The sequence below is a fragment of the Hippopotamus amphibius genome, chromosome X (assembly GCF_030028045.1).
Source record: "Hippopotamus amphibius kiboko isolate mHipAmp2 chromosome X, mHipAmp2.hap2, whole genome shotgun sequence".
NCBI lineage: Eukaryota > Metazoa > Chordata > Mammalia > Artiodactyla > Hippopotamidae > Hippopotamus > Hippopotamus amphibius.
This window is the reverse complement of record NC_080203.1, coordinates 26,991,416-27,007,437: the sequence shown is the minus strand read 5'-3', so window position 1 is coordinate 27,007,437 and position 16,022 is coordinate 26,991,416.

Below are 16,022 nucleotides of genomic sequence, written 5' to 3'. Positions count from 1 at the left end.
ATTTCCTATGGGGAGGGGGGAATACCAGCTGGATTTAACTCAATTGTGACACTGTCCACCTGGAGACAAAATTGAGGCAGGAAATAGATGGGCCCCAGGCTGAGCAGCTGGAGTTTGTCCCCTGTGGACAGATACTCCAAAACAGCAAGAGGGAAAAGAAGCTAAGCCCTGTCTAGATAAGAGATAAAAGACCACATATTCCCCATTCTCGAAATCAAGGACACCTCCCAGACTACACGTGTGCAAAAAGGCTCCCTGGAGGTCAAAAAGGGAGGGGGCGCCACCCCATTGTAAGTGATGTCAACTATGCACAGGGCTCTTCGTTAGAATCCATTTTGGCTAACAGATGAGCACACACACAGGGGAGGAACCCGAAATAAACCAAATATGGACGCAGAACCAGGCAAAGTAAGATGACTGGTCAAAGGAAACGCGGAAGAAATGTCCCATAACAGTGATTCAGACTACCAATAGGGCATGACTCACGAACTGCACTCTCTTTCCTCCTAATAAACACTTTACTTGCTTCACTACTTTCTGTCTCTATGTGCAAGTTCATTTCTACACAGCTGATGGGCCCGGGCCTTGGCATCAGCCACTGGTCCCTAGTGGCCTAGTGGCTAGGATTCGGTGCTCTCACTGCCACGGCCCAACCTTAATCTCTGGCAGGGAGCCGAAATCCTGCTTCAAGCCGCTGTGGGCCGGGCTGAAGCCACACAAGATCAGAATCAGATTCCCCACAGGTAAAAGGCTCAGTCCCACAAGACTGTCCCTCCTCCACACCATCCCCTCCCCAACTTCAGTGGGAAGTTGCAAATTCAGGTTATTACCTGTACTTCTGACCGACTGGTTATAAATCAGAGGTTCCCATGACCACCTCCTCAGGTTTGATTAATTTGCTAGAGCAGCTCACAGAACTCAGAGAAACATTTTACTTACTATGTTACCAGTTCATTATAAAAGGATATAACTCAGAAACAGCCAGATGCAAGAGGTGCATAGGGCAAGCAAGGTATGTGGAAAATGGTGAGGAAGCTTCCATGCCCTCTCGGAGCTCGCCATTCTTTGGAAATCTCCAAGTGTTCACTAAACCGGAAGATCGCCTGTCCTTTTGGGGTCTTTATGGAGGCTTCATTTCGGAGCTCGCCATTCTTTGGAAATCTCCAAGTGTTCACTAAACCGGAAGATCGCCTGTCCTTTTGGGGTCTTTATGGAGGCTTCATTACATAGTAATGTTCAATTAAATCCCTGGCTATTGTCCATTAATTCAACCTCAAGCCTCTCTCCCCTCCCTGGAGGTTGGAGCGCAGGGTCGAAAGGAAAGTTTCAACCCTCAATCACTAGGTTGGCTCTACCAGCAACCAGTCCCACCCTTAGGCTCTTTCCAAAAGCCATTCATTAACATAACAAAAAACACCTTAACCTCTTTAAACACTTGAAATTCCAAGGGTTTGGGGAGCTGAGATCCAGACACCACAGATAATGGCCAAATATATATGAGAAATATATTTTGGTCATCTGAATGACCAAATACCTATTTTTCTTATAAATCACAATATCACAGAAACCAAGAGCATGGTTCTAGAGGGACCAGGTTATGCCTTCTCAGCCCTTACCATAGTACAAGTTCTCTATGAAAGGGTTTTGTATCTTCAAGGTATAGTTAGAGGCACATGGGAGTAGAAATATCTCTGTGCAAAATAGAACAAGACACTCCCTCGAGTTGAAGGAATTACCACAGGGTACCATCTCCAGGCAGAACAACTACAAAGGGCCCACAGTGAGTGGAGTGCAGACTAATTTCCAACCCAAATTCATGTTCCCTTAGTAGGGCATCCTTGTACAGAAAACAAATTGCACAAGCATCTGTGAGGCCTATTGACTGCCTAAAATCATCTATCGGATTTGTTCTCTGGAGTTGTCACTCCAGAGGACTTGGGCTGCTGGCTGGTATTTTCACCTTAGTCCCTCACAGGATTGGTGATCAATAAACCTGTGGACAAAGAACATCACCAGCCACTTCAGTAAACAAAAGATGTGGCCATAAAGCCATCAGCCATTGCACCCACCCCCTGGTGCACCCAGAAGGGAATTCAAGATGGAAAAAGACAGGATACTGGCCCTAGATAGTTAAGGTTTGTATCAAAGGAATAATTTCAATTAGCCCAGACTCTTGCCTCTTCCCATCCGTAGAAAAGCACTAACATTATTAACTTGAGATGTCTGTTTTCTGTGATTAGCAGTAATCTTCCCAACTACATGGTTTTTTGTTGTTTTTTTTTAATTTATGTATTCTACATATTTATTGGCTGCATTGGGTCTTCGTTGCTGCATGTGGGCTTTCTCTACTTGCAGAGAGCAGGGGCTACTCTTCATTGTGGTGCACAGGCTTCACGGGCTTAGCAGCTCTACGGCATGTGGGATCTTCCTGGACCAGGGCTTGAACCCTTGTCCCCTGCATTGGCAGGCAGATTCTTAACCACTGCGCCACCAGGGAAGTCCCCAACTACATGTTTTTTTTTCTCAGCAAAAACTTGTACAAATCCTGGCTCCTCCCTTACCTCTTTGGGACAGTTTCTCAGAGTTATTAGCTACATGGCTGTATCCCAGGCTTTTAGTCATGTAATGCTCAGTAATGCCCCAAATAAAAGATAACTCTCAACTTTTAGGTTGTGCATTTTTTTTCAGTCGACAAGCCTCATTGTCCTTTTAATATTAAATAGGGGATACTCTACCCAAAGACATTTTACTCTGAACCATGATGGAACCTGCTGCTGTATTTTGGTAACTTAGGCTGTTCCTAAGAAATGAGAAATACCCAGAAAAAAATTAATCAAACTTGCTGGCTTTGATAGGGAAACAAAATATCCAGAACCATGTCATAAACTTAAATTAACTTTAAAAAGCCCATTTCCACTTTGACAAATTCAGACTAGTCAGATGCCCCACGGAAAGGGCCCGTTGCTTTGTTTTGCTTTGTTTTGTTTTTCCTACAGACTGAACAGTGCACTGTGGTAAGTGCTGTGATTGAGATATGTTTTGGATATTATTGGATGGTGGCTATATGGAATAGAATGGAACAGTCTGAATTCCAACTATGCTGCCATGTTGTGTGACTGTGAATCAGATAATATAAATTCACAGTCATTATGAAAATTGAAGACTTTTGAGAAATCTAACCATTCTGATTGCCAGAGTGCTGTGGAAATAAAACTTTGACATCATGTAACAGGGAGGAGCTAAATCAGACTCCACGTTGGATCTGTTTCTTTGACTTTAACCTTTGCTTTTCATTGCTTTTGTTATTATTATCATACGTGATGGGCTGCCTCAGGGAACCCTGCCCCTCTGCCTGAACGTTAAACTAAAGTGCCTCTGTTCAGCTCAAAGACAATCTACCCTGCCCACCTGTGAATGGCTGCAAGAAAGAAGAAACTAACACTTCCCCTCACCAAGGCTGGTCATTCCTAGACATGTTTCACAAGACTGATTACCCCCTCACCCCCCAAAAAAAGACTGATGACCCTTTTACTTTACTTCCTCACCACCTCTCCCTCTCTGATTCTATAAAAGAAACTGGCATCCAGACCCGGATAAGATGGTTTTTCAGAGATACTAGTCTGCCATATTCTCAGTCTGCCAGCTTTCCGAATAAAGTCGTACTCCTTACCTCAACACTTCGTCTCTGATTCACTGGTGTGTCGTGCAGTGAGCAGAGTGAGCTTCGACTCGGTAACAAGAGCATGCCAAATTTTTCTGGACATTTTAAGGGTTTTGCTTATAGATGAAACTTAACAGATTATCACTTATCCAATTCTCAATGTGTGTAAAGCAGTGTGGAAGTGCTTTATTTAAATACTCCTCACGTAATCTTTAAAGGAATCCTATGAGGTAAATATCCATCATCATCCTCATCTCATCTTATAAATGAAGAACTGAGGTTCAGACACATTAAATAACTTATTCCAGGTACCTCAGCTAGAAAATGGCATGGTGTCAATTATGAACTCACGTGTTTTCAGTCTCAGAACTTGAGCTTTCTACAGCTTCTGACACACTCCTTTCTAAATCAACAATGAAAATATAAAGATGTTCTGATATTGAAATGTATATTCAAAATCTCAATAATACTACCCTAGTGATTTGCAAACAAAGCAAAAATTCTTCTCCAGGATTCAATTTGGTAGAAATAAATATTTGAAGCTAAACTTCTGCAAATATACTTGTACAAATATAAACTATATTAAAAATAGGATATTTGGGGCAAGTTTGGGAAATCGTTGGATTTTTTTTGCTTTGTACGGAGATTAATTAACAATAGACCACCCCAAACCTGCAGGTATAAGAAAAATTAATTAATATATGTCTTTTAAGTGAAATTATATTTAAAAAGCAATTATATTTAAATGCTGCATTTGAAAGCCTTACCTCCCACACATTCAAAAATATCTATTATTTTACAAGCTACAGTAATTAGTATATACAATTTCAAAAGACTATTCCTCCGGATATAAAATTACAATACAAGTATACTGAAACCACACCAACTAAAATATGTAGGCACAGAAAGACATCCCAGTGTTCCAAGACATCTTCAAAATATTTTCTGCAAAAATAAAGCAGGATTTTGACCAATATTACTTCCTGAAAAGAGGGGGCATTTGCTTTATGAAGAGATGATGAGCCACTATATTTAGAAACAGAATTATTACCAGTTTTGCTTTGGAAAAGATTAGGAGAGCTAATAGCAGGAAAAGATGATTTGCCTCTTGGAAGAAAAAAAAAAAAGGTTTGCAAACCACAAAGACTAGAGGCCAGGGCAACTGGAAATTCTCTTCTGAAGGATTTGTTACTAATTAGGGAAATTAGCAATCGGAACCAAAGGGTGATGGTTTATGGAATAATACCAACCTTGCCCAATCCTGTTCATCATTTCTAATCAACAATTTGAATAAAGATGTAGATGGCATGCTCACAACATCAGTGAATATCACAGATCTCCGACTGCTGATGAATGTACAGGATGACACAGTTAGGATCCAAAAAGGCAAGCTGGAGAGGTGGGCTGGATCCAATAAGATGAAATGTAATAAAGAAGACCAATACTTGAATCCAAAAGCAGCAGCAAAACAGGAAGAAGATGTGACTAAACAGCAAGCTGTACCAGAGAATAAGACTCAAGGAGTCAAAGGTCAGCTTGATATGAGCCCAAAAAGCCAATGCAATTTTAAGTTGCTTTAATAAATATGTATTATCTGGAAAGGCACATACTGAAGCATTTTCTGTAGAATGGATATTAAAATATATTATATGAGAGAAAGGGGTTTCATGACCAAATCAGTTGAGGGAAGCTCCAGGTTAATTTAAATAAGTCTATTTTCTGTAGGTATACTCAGATCCTAAATGGTAACTATTGCTTCTCAAACTTATTTGACCATGGAACACTTCTTTTGGTAAAGTACCTCGTGGAACTGCCATTAAAGAGGATATCCCAGAGGAAACACTGAATAAGGGCTGTCTCAGCAGGCAGTGAGTTCCTTGGGAGATTCTTTTTAAAAACACAAGAGATCCAAACATCAGATGAATGTTGGCCTAAATGACCAGAAGGTTTCCTCCTACCCTGGAAGTCTGATACTTGATTGACTAGACCTGATAAATAGCACTAATTCCCTATGACACCTGGAGAAGAGTATCTAGTGAGGAAAACTTCTCTAAAGAACTACCACAGTAGCAGAGTAATGGGAAAAAGTTTCTTCAACAAGCACAGGCCTCAGAAAGACTATCTTTTCAACTATCTTAACGATAAAATATTAGAAGGATTATTAAGATTGGTAAAAAGAGATAGCAGTGTGAAAACAAGAGCCTGGTAAGTCACAGAAAAGCTAGTCAAAGAGTGGCACCTTGTTTCATGTGCTCAGCCACCATAGAAGAGTGGGGCCCTGCGCTCCGGGGCTGTCCTGTCTCCACATTCACTAACCACCACTACCCGACCCTCCTGCTAGAAAGCTGGCTCTTCATCTGGACTACCTACTGAAGACTGGGTTTCTGGTACTGAGTGGTAGTTGTGACCTGATGCCTGAGAACAAGTTGAGATGAGAGTGTATTTTCTGTTCTTTCTTTACCCCTTTCAGGATATGTAATGTAATGTAAACTAGCTCAAACTCCAGAATATTGTGCTGAGCTATACCATAACCAGTCAGGAAGGTAGACTTTGAATTAGACAAGCGGATTCATTAACTATGTTGTGTCTAGCAGTTTTGACTGAATCCAACCTTCTTTCCTCAACTTGGTCTCAACTGGGGGTCTGTGTGTGTGTGTGTGTGTGTGTGTGTGTGTGTGTGTGTGTGTGTAGAAACAACCAAAATATCCCATTTCTACAAATTCAAGCAATATTGTAAAGCAACATTAAGTATTTTTTAAAATCTCACCTAAGGTGCAAAGAGCTGTTACCAAAAGTTCCAAGTAACCTTCTCACAGCCCAAAAGCCTCACTGATTTTTAATTTGTTCAATTTAATTTACTAAATGTGTTAAAATTGAAGTCTGTGACACAAACGTAGTACAGTATTTCTTATTTTGATCCTGAGGTAATGTGCCTTCCCAGGAAATAAGCTTAGTAATGTAAATCACATGATTACACAGACCATTACAGAAAAGTCTGTCAGTGTTTTCTTAAAAGGCTATCAGTCAAGCAATTTAAATTTCCAAAAATGTCACTAATTCAGCAAATATGTTGCTCTTTATGTTAGGGGAAACAGGAACTGAAACCGCCCACCCTGGCCAGGCAAAGATAGTAACCATTTGCATGAGTTATTTTACCACAGGAGATCCTGGTAGGGAACACAAAACTAACAAGCCACCATCAAGTGGAAGAGTACAGGAAAGGTCAAAAGGAGAGAGGAGACGCCCGTCCACATGTCCCACCAACCTCCCAGAGTCTTCCTCTCTGGAATCCATCTTGGCTGAGCGGTTGCATACATCACCAGAAAGGACCCTGAGTCAGAATGATTGGCCAGAGACAACCCTGAAACTACTCCTATCACAATAAAACCCAAGACTGTGAGCCACGTGGCAGAGCAGTCCTCCTGGGGTCCCTTACCCTCCTGCTCTTGTTTTGTCAGCACGTGTGTCTCCTTGGACAATTCATTTCCGGGTGGTAGACGAGAGCCCACTCTTGGGCCCTGGAAGGGGTCCCCCTTCCTGTAACATTTACACAGTTACTAAGTATTAAAGTTGTGAAAATATATCATGCTTACTGATAAATACTGCCACCAATTTGACTTTATTCTGCTAAAAATGTGATATTTAAAATTTTTAATTTTATTAACTTCAAATTTTAAACTCAAGAAACTGTCCTGCTACGTTCGCAAAAAGCATCATAAGGTATATTTAACACAATGCCTTGAACAATGTAGTCAGACATAAATATTTGTTGAGTGACAGAATAAATGAGTGAATGGATAAGCTTCAATGTTGAAATTTGCTTTTAAATAGCATTGGCAGACAAACTGATGGATTGATTGTAATTGTACTTGGCATTTATGTAGGAAGAACAAAATAAAGCGAATATTGGCTTAAATTGCAACCAAAAATAGCCTTATTTCTTTTCAAGTTCATAAGCAGGGATTATAAAGCCTAAAGACAGCATTAAGGAAATGAAAAATATTATCAAAGCAAAAAGGAGCATCTTCATCTCTATATCGTTACGGGGCATGGAAAACTTTTGCTTAGCAAGCTGAAGCCAAGGGTTTGTTCTGCAGCTCTGTGGATCAGAGACTGTGATTAGACACTATCTTTTGCCCAGGAAAACAAGCTAATGAAATTTACCATCCAATTCATGTAAAGAGTAACAGCGATTGCTGATTAGGGACTAAAAACTAGTTGCAACAACATTTTAATTACATTTCAATGCAAGACTATAAATTAATTTATCCAGATGAAATACTGTACTATACTGGTTTACAAAATGGCTAATTAGCCCATCCAGAACTTGAAGGAGACCAAAGGACTTTCTATGTAATACATAAAGAAAATAATGAATAAACCACCACCAGCAAATTATTTCAAGGACATAAACATTTATTTCAGGCCAGAATCAATATTAGAATAGATCTTACTTCAGCCTCAGTCCTTTCTAAGTCACTGCTTAGCAGCAGAAGGCTCAGTATTTAATGAGTGTTAAGAAGTACTTCTGATACTTGCTTCATCTTTTGAGCTGCGTAAAGACCAAAGGGTTTAGCAAAGAGTGAAAGAGGTTTTTGTTTTTACGTCTGTCTGTTTTTTATTGTCCATCCCATTCAGTCCCATAAGCTCTATTGAGCAGAACCCAGATGGTAGCATTAATCTACCTATGTGGTTGCCTTTAGAGAAATGCTTTTATCAGAGTATCAGCTCGTTTAGGCTATGCACAGATTCCATGGCAATTACCCTTTTTTATATATGGAAACAATTCTTTAAATAGTGGCGTTATTTCTCTTCTATTCTTTACAGTAAAGATATGGATGCACATCTTTCAAGAAATCACAGTTATCAGAGAATGAAGCTTGTAATTTGAGGCTCTAACAAAGGAACTGGAATGTCATCACATCAAAGGCAGTTCTGCCCTCTCCAGTACATCTGACACTACACCACAGAGACCAAGTGGCCAAAGAAAGCAGCTTCTGGTGAATCTGAATGCTATCAGTTCCACCTCCTCTTTTTAGGATGCATTCTGTGTATCTAGAAACCAGAGGTGACAATAGTGCCTAACCATATCAAAAACTTTTTAAAGGTTAATGAATTCTGGCATAAAATAATGTCAGAGTCATAAACAACTCATAAATGCAAAATCTAGGAAAACCACGGAAACACTCATCACACTTTTGAGAATGGTAGAACCCCGGATGATAAAACCACCACGGACTTCTAAATTATTCTTTTAATAAACTTGGTGGAGTATTATACTATATATCAACATTTATGATATCAGCTAATGATAGTTCAGGGATGCAGAATGCAAAATGCAGTCTGCCTCAGTTCAGTTGTGCACTGCTTTGGTAATTATTTCTAGATTGAAAACAGGATTCAGTTCAACTTAGGTAACAAGGAAATCAGTTTCCAATTTGGCAAGATAGACATCTAATTAGCAGTCTTTTTCCCCTTTGTCATAAACCCATCACCACATTCAGGTCGGTATGTGGAGTAAGTTTGAAGAGGACTGGAGTTATGTGTTATACATTGTGTTATTCATCTGTAGAATTTACAGGTAGAACAACTTCATAAAGACTCAAAATTTAGGGGGGAAATGTATCTACATTCAAATTACTCAAAATTAAGCTTGTAAGTGGCCAAGTAGCAATGAGTTTACCTAATATTGTGAACCTGACAAGTTAAGAGAGACAATAGAGTCCTAAGAATCAGGTACCATATGGTAGAATTGGTAGAGTGAGGCTTAAAGCCATAGAAGCAAAGAAAGTTGCAAGTCAAGGATCAAAGTTCCAATATCCAGTCATAATGTATTTCTAGTTTTAACATTTCAAAACAGTACCACTGGGTGCTTTAATGCTGCACTACCCAATTTGATCAATCTGTGAATCTGAGAATCTAACTATACCAAAAATACACATATATTTACAAAATGAAAACATACGTGTTCTGGTGAACATTCAGGGCAGCTGCAATTGTGTGTGTGTGTGTGTGTGTGTGCACGCTCTTAAAAGTCCAGCACTTAGCATTACATGTTATGAGTGAACACGTTGCCTGGGACTAGCTGTTGCCCTCTTCCTCCTCCTCCTCCTCCTATTTTTGTAAAGTACAAAAGCTACTTGTGTGGCACTTTTTTTTGTCAAAATATGGTAATATAAATACAACTCCTTTCATCTTTAAACCAACATTATTATTTTGATGTGACTCATAGATAAGGAAATTAAGACAAGATCGACTGATTTGTCCAAAATGGTCGTACATAGCTAACTGGTGGCAGAGTCAACATGAGAATCCACTATACAAGACTCTGTCACTGTTAGACCTGGAACAAATCACTTAATATAGTGGAACCTAAGTTCCTTATCTTTAAATATAGATTATAATACCTAGTTTAGAGTTTTATTTTGAAAATTTGGTAAGCTAATATATACCTGACACAGAATACTCACTAAATGTTATTTCTCTTCCTAATATCAAATATGTTTGCTAAATGCCAAGTTAAACAGATTAAACATCTTTTTGCTGCAAGATTCTTTGGAGCCTTTAATATGCTATGTGATGCTCCAAGAGGCAAACAGAGTGTGTCACATTTCTCTTAACAACCAAGCAACCAACTATTTTTTCAGGAAGCATCTATTCATATCTCATGAAATACTAACATTCCATAGGACACACTTTGAGAACTTTGCTGCAGACCATAAAGTATTTTGAGAAATATATGAAATGTTATGTAGCCATATAATTAATAAATTACTGGTTTAAATAGTCTGATCTGAATTCCTAAGCACTTTTTTGAGGTCACTCAAAACATCTAATACATAGGAAGTAACAAAGACTTGGAAATGGAGCCCCAAGCTCAGGAAAACACTCCAGTGGGTCAATTTTATTGCAGGTCTATGTGAATGTTGGACACATTGTATGGTTATTTGTGCTTCCAAAGTAAAAATACAGGCAGCTTTCAAAAGAAGAAAGGTTCTTAGTGATTCTGCCTATTTTCCCCCAATGTGCTACATCAACTTTTCTGTGGTTTGCTACTATACGGGTCAAATCTTTAGGACAGTAAAGTGAAAGGGGAAAAGCGGGGGAGGTTTTTCATTTTTTCTCTATCACTCTGAAGAAACTAGAATCCTTTGTGTCACAACAGATGAACTCTGCTCATTGAATGGAGTACTGACCATTAAAACGGTGCTCCAGTGTGTGGGAGCTGTGACCCACATATGTGTCATCAATTCAACAACAGTTATTAAATGCTCAATTCTGCACTAAGTAGTTCAGGTTGTAAGAAAATAGATTTGAGCAACTAAGAATCCTGCAGGTGAGAAGACTTACATCCAAAGGGAGAGGTGTGGGAAAAGTATAATACCAAAGAGTACCTCATGAAAAGCTAGATCTTGAGGAACAAACTGCAACTGTCATATGAACCCAGAGAAAGAGGAAAGATCACTGAGCATCATGGGCTGGAGTTGGCACTTGAGCTGGACCTTGAAAGCCTGTAAGGGGTTGCCACAGGGCTTCTCTAAGCAAAGCCAGTTCCATCACCCCCTAATGTGCACCAACTGTCAAGGGAGTGTTGGGGCCACTCTTCCTTTTCAGGAACAATAGAGGAAATGCAGAGATTTTTGCTTCTGCCTCTCCTCCTCTCTGCAATGGATGGATGTATCAGCTAAAGGGCCTCAAATCAGTAGTCCTTCCCTCTAGGTCACAGTGAGGATTTGGCTGCTTGCTTGCCCAATAAAGAAACAGAAAAAAAAAAAACAAAAAAAAAACACCAACCATAACAATTTGAGGGTTAGAGCTGCATAAAAACAATTCTGCAATAAGAGAATCTACATGGGCTTGTGTGGAAAGACAAGTGCTATTTTCTGCTTGAGTCTGTGACTGGTAGAGAATCACTCAACCCTATAATTGTATTATTTATACAGAACTCACTAGGGCACCATCTGGTGCTAAGCTAACCGCAAAAACAGGAAAATCAAACCCAAAGCCAATTGTCTTCATTGGAGTTTTGGCTAATGACCTGCTCCTCGCCAATATTCCAACTGATCACATTCTAGTTTGAAACAGGAAAAGACATTTAATGCTTTAAAGGGAAGTCTTAAAGGGAATTTAGTTAGACATACCCTTGAAAAGATTCTGTACCTATCTAGATCTTCTCAGGTGAGAGGGCACTGCCCCTATTTCAAGTCTTATTACATCTTATTAAGTTGTCAGATCAAGTTCATAATGTCCCATCTCAGTACCCAGTCACCAAGAGATAAGGGTGAAAGGTGATCTTGCAAGATTATGTCCCGGAGATAGAAACTTAAGCCAAAATAGTGAAGAAATTCTGCAGAAGTATAAGAAACAAACTAACAAATGTCATGATGAAAATAATTCTAATCTGAAATGATTTTTAATTCCCATATTTTGACTCTCTATAAATTATTCTTGTTGAGGTAGCAGACTTGACATTGCACATATATTTTCCTTTGTTACCAAAAATTTTTACAACTATAATGCAAAAGGTAAATGCATGTGTTGAATTTATATACTCAATTTTAACACTCCAATTATAAAGATTTTCCTTTTTAGTTCTTATTGGCTTTTCTTAGATTCTCCCAGCTCTAGTAATTTTCTTTTCAACATAGATATTGTAAAATGGTGCCCCAAGTTAATTTGATTTCAATATTATAAATTCATCATGAAAGCTGTGCACATTTCTAGTCCCATTTTGTTCCCATTTGGAGCTAACACTTCAGGTCTTACTGATACCTCTGTACATAACCAAGTGCCTTGGTTCCCATGCTGGCTAGTGCTTGGAGTTCTCTTTGGCCCATGGTGTGACTGTTCATATTTTTAGGGTTCTGTTTTCATTATAACCCTTTAGATATTTTTGACAATCCCAAGAACAAGCTAATCAAATAGCCAAAAACTGTGACATTAAGAGGGACTGCTCTCTGGGACGTCCCTGGTGGCACAGCGGTTACGAATCCGCCTGCCAATGCAGAGGACACAGGTTCTATCCCTGGTCCGGGAAGATCCCACATGCCACAGAGCAACTAAGCCCATGCGCCACAACTACTGAGCCCATGTGCCACAGCTACTGAAGCCCATGCGCCTAAAGCCAGTACTCCACAACAAGAGAAGCCACTGCACTGAGAAGCCTGCGCACTGCAACGAAGAGTAGCCCCCACTCGCCACAACTAGAGAAAGCCCCTATGAAGCAATGAAGACCCAATGCAGCCAAAAATAAATAAATAAAATGAAACTATTATTAAAAAAAAAAAAAGAGGGATTGCTCTCCTAAACTTGACAGCAAAATGAAGTATCATATAGAGTGGTTCCAAAAAGTATCTTTCCATAATTCAACCATCTAATTTCCAGAGTTAGGGAGGTCAATTTTGCTTGCTTAATGTAAAATTAAGACTGACTTGCAGTCAGAAGCTTAGTTATGATGCACATTTAAAAATACAAATAAACCAGCAATTTTAATTAAAGCAGTTCATTCATGTCATCACAAGGGCTGTAGTATAAAGAGAAGGTAGGCTGTGGGATCACCAGGTTTGAATCAGGAACCTGCCACTTACCAGCTTTGTCCCTTGAGCAAGTTACTTCAACTCTTTAAGGGTCAGTGCCAACCTTTCATTTATAAAGAGGGCTTTATATTTCCTCCCAAGTGTTTTGGTGGACAGTGGATGGGATAATATTTAGAAAAATCTTGCAACAATTCCTGGCACATTGTAGGAGGTGTGTAAATCTGAGTTCAATTGCTCTTTCCCAGTTACTTTGTAAACTTTTCCTTAAGACCAACAACTCTGAAAGGGAAGTAATTTACATGTAGCACATCACTGATTACAAAAGCCTAGAGAAACTAAGATCTATATCTAACTCCATCCTTCATTTAAGATATTGTCAAATGTCCTTCACAAAATTCCAGACCTCCTTGGATCCAATTTGTCACTGTATAGCTCAAGTCTGTTCTTCATTAATAAGAGCTTCTTCAACCATTTCAAAGGTCCAATTCCCTCCATCCTCAGCCATATCAACCCACTAAAGGAAACAGCCAACTTCCTCACATTCAAAAAGAAAGTTTTACATTAGTAAACAGAGTACTTAAAAGCAAACAGAATACTCACAATTGGATGACTTAACCTAGAGCTATCCCAAGGATGAAATAGTTAGAAAGGAAAAAAAAAGAGAAAAGTCTTCCTAAAAGTTTTTATTTTTGTTGTCGGAAACCTAAACACAACAATGTGTTGGAAGAATTAATAGCTGCTGTCTAGCAAGAATTATAGACTAACCTTAACTAATTCAATTTCTCTGTCTGTAACAATGACAAAAAGGCTATATTATTCATCTTCCACATCTAATTCATAAAAAAATCCTCTTGGCTCTATTTCCAAGATATTCACCGCATTCGTTGTTCATTTCCCTAAATTTTAGGTAAAGATTGATATTTTCCTGGGGGCACTTTCTATGAGTTTTAATTTCATAATCTTTGACATACAATAAACCCTACCTTGTAGGGTTGGTTTGATGACAAAACTAGATTGCATATATGGCAATATTTGTAAACATAGTACAAATAGAAGTTACTTTTAACAATAAGAAGGCAGTTTGGTGGGCACAGATTCTGAGAAAGGGGAATTGGATAGTTCTGTAGGCAATATTACCCCACTGCAGTGGAACCAAAAACAAAATCCTTACTGCACTTTAGAGACTGCTCTTCTAAGGACTCAAAGCCACCACACAGTCTCTGTGCCTTGGATACGTGGAGAAATCTCAGTCTCTAACACCTTTTTCAAAGTTCCTTATTAGACACCCAAAGCCTCCATCATCCTGCTGTCTCCTCACAAAGCACACACTGAAATGACTGATACTGGCTGCAGGGTCTCTGCCATGAAGTCCCTTCGTGATGGACGCCCTCCTGGGGACACTGCCCTGTCTGGTGTCAGACACGCCCCCACCTGCAGCTGCACCTTCACTCGTCTGTCTTGAGGTGCTGCTGCACGAAGTGGCACTGATCTACTCCAGGAAGATTCATGTTGCCTTTCATCTCGGGGGATGGGGGTCTTTTTATGTCCTGGTCCCCCAGTTCCGGCTGTGCCCCTCTGTTGAGAACAATGAGGGGTCCCCACTCAGAGCTGGAGCAGGGGGAGGTGAAACTGGGGAGAGGCAACACAGAATGGATGGTTCTGGACCACCACAGATGCAAGCATCCCTCTGGGACAGTAAAAACTGGGCGTCATTCACTATAGAAAGAAGCAGGATGAGGGGACAAAAGAGGGGCCAAAGGTAAATCTCAGAAGCCAGACTGGTAAACCCAGAGTGGACCCCCCACTGTCCTTGTACTCAAACCAAAGCTGCGTATCATGGCACATGAGGTCCGGAGTGACCCAGACTCCACCTGCTTCTTCAACATCATGTCATATACTCACCCCCCCCCCCCCATCCTGTCACTAGCTCCATCCACACTGACCTTCTTTTGGTTCTTTAGACCTACCAACTCATTCCCAGCCTGGAGTCTGTGCACCTTCTCTTCCTCCCTTCTGGGACTCCGTTCTCCTATATCTCTATATCTTTGCCTGGCCACGATTCAGGTTTCAGCCCAAATGTTACCTCTTCAGGGGGGCCTTCTCTAATGACTATCTTAGTTGATGTTTCCCAACTCTCTAATACCACCACCACCAAATCACTCTATCCCGTTATCTTGTCCTATTGTCTCCATGACACTAATCTGAAATTATCCCATTTACTTATGCATTTGTTTGTCTATTACCTATCTGTCTCCATTACAGCATGTACAGTCAGGTTCCTGGCCCATTTTGCTCATCACGACAGCTCCAACGCCTAGTGTACTGACACATAGCAGGTACTCAATACACCATTGTTAAATTTTGAATGATTTAATGAATATTTCAGGAAATGAGAAATGGCAGTTTGTAAAACTATTTGGGATATTAAGAGAGGAAACAACCTTTACTATGATGCAAAATACCAATGGGGGTAGGAAGATCTTATTTACTAGCTATGTTGGAAAATGGGTAGTAGGAATAGGGAGAAGGGGAAGGAACACGGAAATGCCAATTAGTAACGTTCTGCTTGCCATCCTGCCGCTACTTCACACAGAATGATAGTCAGAAAACTATTAATAGCTTGGACATCAGTGCAACTGCATGCTTTACAAATGGGCTCTGCATCAGTTAATTCTCTAGTTCTAAATGTTACTGTTGTAGGTTGGGTCATGGTCCTACATTTAGTTAATCTGAGGTTAAAGATTTGCATGGCTGCATGTACTAATTCCGAGTAATCAAGTATTGATTTTGTCTTTTAGCAACAATGAAATAACAATAGTCGGCTT